The sequence below is a fragment of the Rattus rattus genome, chromosome 9 (assembly GCF_011064425.1).
Source record: "Rattus rattus isolate New Zealand chromosome 9, Rrattus_CSIRO_v1, whole genome shotgun sequence".
NCBI lineage: Eukaryota > Metazoa > Chordata > Mammalia > Rodentia > Muridae > Rattus > Rattus rattus.
In genome coordinates, this window is record NC_046162.1 from 83,907,289 (window position 1) to 83,913,184 (window position 5,896).

A 5,896-nucleotide genomic window follows, 5' to 3' on the forward strand; every position below is an offset into this window, starting at 1 on the left:
TTTTCAGCACCTACAGGTGTTCTCCCACCCAGCCACCCACTTTGTACTTTGCGCTACACGGCAGCCTCCTGAGCCCATCTCTCCATGCCCAGTTCTTAGCTCAGTGCCGATACATAGCACATTACTTCCTTTGCCAAACCCACAGCTCCAAGGACGGAGCCTTTACCTTTGGCCTGGGTACACCCCGGCTCCTTCTGTCCCAGGCACTGCATCAGCAGCTGGGGAGGCTTCGGGGAGCTCAGGCAGGCAGACAAGGCTGTCTTCCCCATCTCTGCAGGGAACTGCTCCCCAGGAAGCTGCTAGGAAGACACGAGTGCCTACCTTCAACTCCAGTGACAGCATCTGACTCATTTGTACTCAGAGAAAAAACACATCACCTTGGGATCCTCTGTCAGTTCTGCTGTTACAGGAAATAGGAGTCTCTGGTGAATCTGGATGGATCCAGTTCTTTTCCGTGGTGTGAGTAAGAAGCTACTTTGCCTTTTTAAGTGTCTTCCTTAACTGTCACGTTGACATCCATAATTAAAGAGGTCTTGTCAGCACCTTTGTTCAATCTGGTTTCCAGGCACAAAACAGCGAGAGGTACAGTTGCCCTGGCAGACTGCAGCTGGCTCCCTGTAAGCCACATCACATGGTGCTAAACTTCACCACCAGGCAAGAAAGAGTAAGCTACAACCCAAGCTGTCAACACATAGGCCTGGAATTGCTCCGTATGCTCGCCAGGTGAGTCTTGGGGGCAGTTCCTTAATCTCTCTAAACTCTGAGGTTTTCATCAGTTAACATAACCCTGGGGTCACAAAGCTTTCTGTGAAGATTAAGTGGGATCCTGTGGGCCAGGCATGATGTAGCCTGCGTGACACAGTGAGCTCCCAGCTGGCATGGGATCCACAGAAAAACCCTGCTGAAAAGAAGAGAAAAGAAGGGAAGGGAAAGAGAAAAGAGACAAGTCAGGTGCTGTGCCCATGCTTGTCCTCCCAGCTCTCGGCAGGAGGATGGCCAGAAGTTCAAGGCCAGACTCTTTGAAATACTGAGTTCCAGGACAATCTAGGCGCTGTGCATAACCTTGTCTCAAAAAACGATTAAGAGCTAGAACATGAGTAATTCATAGTCAGAATGCCACACAGAACCTAAAAATAAGCAACTCATAAATATCAAAACAGAACCTAAAATGTCTTGCAAAACTGCTGTTTTTCCCATCCTCAGAGTCAGTTGTGCTGTTCCTGGCACTGAACCATGGGTAAAGTACGACTTGCCAGCAATCTCTATTTCTCCTAGGACCAGAGCTCTGATCCCAGCGTCCTTCCTCACAGTGGCTCACAGCCCATCTGTAACTCCAGTTCTAAGGGATCTAGTGCCCTCTTCTGGCTTTTGAGGGTATTTGCATGCACGCACGCACGCACGCATGCACGCAAGCAGTCTCACATAAATAAACTTTAAAAAGAAATAAAGTGATATAGTCAGAAATGGCATGTTCTGTGCACCAGATTAAAGACATATTTGTTGCTATACTGGGAAGACACTGGAGTATTTTTTTTTTGTTTATTTTATTTATTTCTAGTACTGAGATTGAACCAGGCCTTATGCATGGACAAGCACTGTATCCATCCCTAAGCTACGTCTCTACCTATTCTTTTCCTTTATTTCCTTTTAATTTTCTAAAGATTGTTTAAATCATAATTACTGCCTTTGATTTCTGTATGTGAAGCCTTGTGTACTTTTCTTCTTGTCTTCTTGATCTCCCCGCTCCTCTGCCAACTCACAAGGCCTTGCTCTCTACCTGAAGCTGGCTTCACTTAAGAGTCTCCTTCCCCAGCCTCTCCAGCGCTGGGCCTGCAAGTTCGAGCTATCAGACCCAGCTCTGTTTGAGAGCTGGAAACATGTATTACTAGAAAATAAAAGAGGAAAGCACCCGTGCTTAGTAAGGGGAGAATGAAGACCCCTTGGCATTTTGAGGTTTTTTGTTTTGTTTTGTTTTGTTTTAATGGTCTCATGGCATAGATCTGGCTGGTCTGGAACTTGCTTATAGACCAGGCTAGCCTTGAGCTTACAGAATATCTACCAGACATCTTGATTTTTAAAAAGTAGCCTTAGAGCTGGGGATGCAGCTCGATGGTTACATGTTTGCCTAGCACGGATGAAATCCTAGGCTGAGCCCTGAGCTGTGTCAATGAGACATAGTGGCGCATTTATCATCGTGGAGGCAGGAGGATCAGAAGTTCAAAGTCATCTTCAGCTGTGCTGCTAGTTCAAGGTCAGCCCAGACTACTTAAGACTGTGTCTCAGAAAAAAAGTTTATTAATGAAAAAGACATAAAGGAAAAGAAAAAGCAGGGAGAGTCAGGCTTTGTGGGAGGAGTGACGGACACTGTGCAAACTGTGTACATCAATCTTTCTGCCTCCAGCCCCTTTCCATGATGGAGAGACCATTCCCCGCTTTTTATGGTTTTTTTGGAGACAGAGTTCCTCTATGTAACAGCCCTGGCTCTGTCTCAGAACTTACTCAGTAGATCAGTCTGGCCTCAAACTCACAAAAGAGCTGCCTATCACTGCCTCCCAGTGCTGGAACTAAAGGCCTGCACCACCACACCCAGCTGAGGGGACTCAATTTTTTTTTTTTTTTTTTTTTGGTTCTTTTTTTTTGGAGCTGGGGACCGAACCCAGGGCCCTGCGCTTTCTAGGTAAGCGCTCTACCACCGAGCTAAATCCCCAGCCCCGGGACTCAATTTTTAAAAGGCTAAGACTCACCTAGCAGCCAGCCCTGGATGACTGGCAGAATAGAAGTTCCTTCCATTAAAAAAAAGTGGGCTTGGGGCAGGTGGGGGTGTTGTCCCAGCTGGGACTATAACTCAGTGCTACAGCATTTGCCCAGTACAGGTGAGGCCCTGGGTTCATTCCCTGGCACCTCAATAAATAATAACAGTGTAACAATAAGAAAGGGGACCCAGAGTGAGACACAGAGAGAAGGAGCTGCTGGGGGAGTGCAGAGAGGGTCACTTCTTATGAGATACTTAGTGTTCTTAGTTGGGGGGTCTCTAGCCAGTAGAAGACTCAGCTCAGGGCCTCAGGGACCAGGCAAGGGCACAGCCATGGATAGGAAGCAATCTTCTATTGCAAGCCAGAGTTTGAACGACATTGTCAGGCAAACAGAAAATAAGGTCAAGGACTCGCTCCTGGGGTGTTTTCAGAGGATCTGCTGTGCCCTCCCTAAGTACCTTCTGACAGATTGATTTTCTCTGCCCAGGAAATTCACATTTTGAACTTTGGTTTCTAAAATACATTAAATCATAAGGGGCAGAAGGGGCTGTGCATAATGACGACTCATTTGCTTCATGTCTCAGCTAAGGAAATTATCTCTTCAAAGCGATCAGGTGCTCCTGACCTGTTCTTAAGTGTCTGTATTTTTGAGCTAACTTAGGAAGTGTGTAGGATAATTGTTAGCACTCAGAGAAACCCAGTTCTAGCCTAGTGTTAACATCTCAGAGATGTGCAGATGCCCCCTTCTTTGTGGAGGAAAGAAAGGATACTTGTTTAGCCAAGATTGCTGCTAGAAACCTCAGGGTGGATGGCAAATTGACAGCTCCCTGTCACGGATCAGCAGTCAGAAGCCGGGCATTCTATTGTGTAGAAACAGCCCAAAGGAGTCCCCCCTCCTGTGTGCGAGGAGTTATGTGTGTGAGCTAGCACATGGTAAATATCAGGTTAGGTTAGGGGTCCATGTTGGTATTCTTCATGGTTCCTTCCCCTTACCCCCAATTTTATTTTATTTTATGTGTATGCTTTTGTTTTTTGTTTTTGGGTTGGGGGGGGTAGTGTGTGTGTGTGTGTGTGTGTGTGTGTGTGTGTGTGTGTGTGTGTTTGCCTGCATTGATGTCTCTATACCATGTATATGTAGTTCCCACAGTGGCTAGAAGAAGTCCCTGGAACCCCTGGGACTGCAGTTACAGATGGCTGTAGGTGCTGGGAGTCGAACCAGGTAGGTCTTTGGGAAGCATAGCCAGTGCTCTTAACCACTGAGCCATCTCTCCAACCCCTCCACTTTATTTTTTTTTTTTTTTTAAAGATTTATTTATTTATTATATACAAGTACACTGTAGCTGTCTTCAGATACACCAGAAGAGGGCATCAGATCTCTTTACAGATGGTTGTGAGCCACCATGTGGTTGCTGGGAATTGAACTCATGACCTCTGGAAGAGCAGTCGGGTGCTCTTAACCGCTGAGCCATCTCTCCAGCCCCTCCACTTTATTTTTTGAGATTGTCTCTCTTCCTGAACCCACAGCTCACCCATTCAGTAAGACTCACTGGCCAATGAACTCCAAGGATCCTCCTGGGTCTGCCTCCCCAGATTACAGACAGGTTACTCCCACGCTTGACTTTTTAAGTGGGTTCTAGGGATACAAACTCAGATCCTCATGTCTGTTTAGCAAATACTTTACCAAACTGAACTGCCTCCCCAGCCGGTCTCTGCCCCTTTTTGGTTATTTTGTTTTGAGATAGGCTGTCCTCAAATTTACTACGTAGCTGAGGCTAGCCTTGAACTCCTGATTCTCCTGCTGGGATTACGGACATATGTCACCATATCATCATATCTGACTCTATCATTTCCCCCACAGTTTACCTAATTTTTATCGATTGTTTGTGGAAACAGTAAAAGGTGGCATCTACCAACAGCAGTGCTCACGGGGAGAAAGAAACCAGTGTATTATTTGTACCAGACACGAGGCTAAGGCTGTATGTTAAAGTCATTCAGAGCTCTCAAAAATCTGTCCAAATAAATTTTCTTAGATGTTTCACTTTATGGATATAGAAATTGAGGCTTAGTGGGCAAATTCCAGGTTCCTAACCAACCAGACCGTCCCTGCTTCTCTCTAGGGTTGGACTCTCCTGCAGCCTTTTGTGTGGCAACATTCAGCTTTGAAATACTCAGCCTGTTCAGGAAAGGAAGAGGCAAGAGTAAAGCCCCTTACCTTCCACCAGGTTGCACTATAACTCTGCTTACCTGTGTCCTTCTGCCGCATTCCTTCACAGAGTTCTGAACTTTGCCTGCCTGGATCTAAGTGCAGGTTTCTCCCCACTTCTATGAGCTTCCAACACCACTGGTTTCCCTGAGGATGGAGCACAGACCACCCCACTGCCTACAAAGGTCAGCGTACAGCAAGACAAGCACCCAAACTAGCTCCACTTGTCAAGGCAAAGCCTGTTCCAAGGACACGCTCCACACGGTGACGGTCTGCCAAGGCTTTGCAGAACGATTTATCAGAACAGGGATACAGAAGGCTGGGGCTGTAGCTCAGTGTTTAAAAGCTTGTCCAGCATATAGAACGCCCTGGGTTCAAATCACAGAAGAATAACATCTTTTAAAAAGTGGAGCCTACAGTCTGGGGGTGGGATGGGGACTAAAGACAAACATTGCTGACAGGAAGCATGTAACTGGGCTAGCTTCATGCAGGGGGGAAAAAGGCACACCCAGAATATCAAGGGCTCCCTGTTAGGGAGGAATTCAAGAAGGCTCAATATTTAAGAATCAAGTCAGGCCAGGAATGGTAGCATATACCTAAAATCCCAGCAGTTAGAAACCAAAGGTAGAAGGGGGCCCTGTTCTCAATACTGATACGAGAAAAATCAGAAGGTTGGATGGCCCAATGGTTAAGAACACTGGCTGTTTTCCTAGAGGACCTGAGTTCAATTCCCATCACCCACATAGCAGCTCACAATTGTTTATAACTCCAGTTCCGGGAGATCTAGTGATATCTTCTGGCCTCTGTGGGCACTAGGGATATACATGGTCCACAGACACACACACACACACACACACACACACACACACACACACACACACACACACACACAGAGGCAAGACACTTGTGCACATAGAATGATAAAATAAAGTTTAATTTA

At 46.4% G+C, this 5,896-nt stretch overlaps 1 long non-coding RNA gene across 1 annotated transcript; it reads left to right on the forward strand.

Annotated features, from left to right (window-relative positions):
- Positions 1-394: 394 nt before the first annotated feature.
- Positions 395-5,684, forward strand: LOC116909787. Its single transcript, XR_004389096.1, has 3 exons — positions 395-459; positions 566-723; positions 4,871-5,684. It is a non-coding gene; the product is annotated as an uncharacterized LOC116909787 (long non-coding RNA).
- The last annotated feature ends 212 nt before the right edge of the window (positions 5,685-5,896 follow it).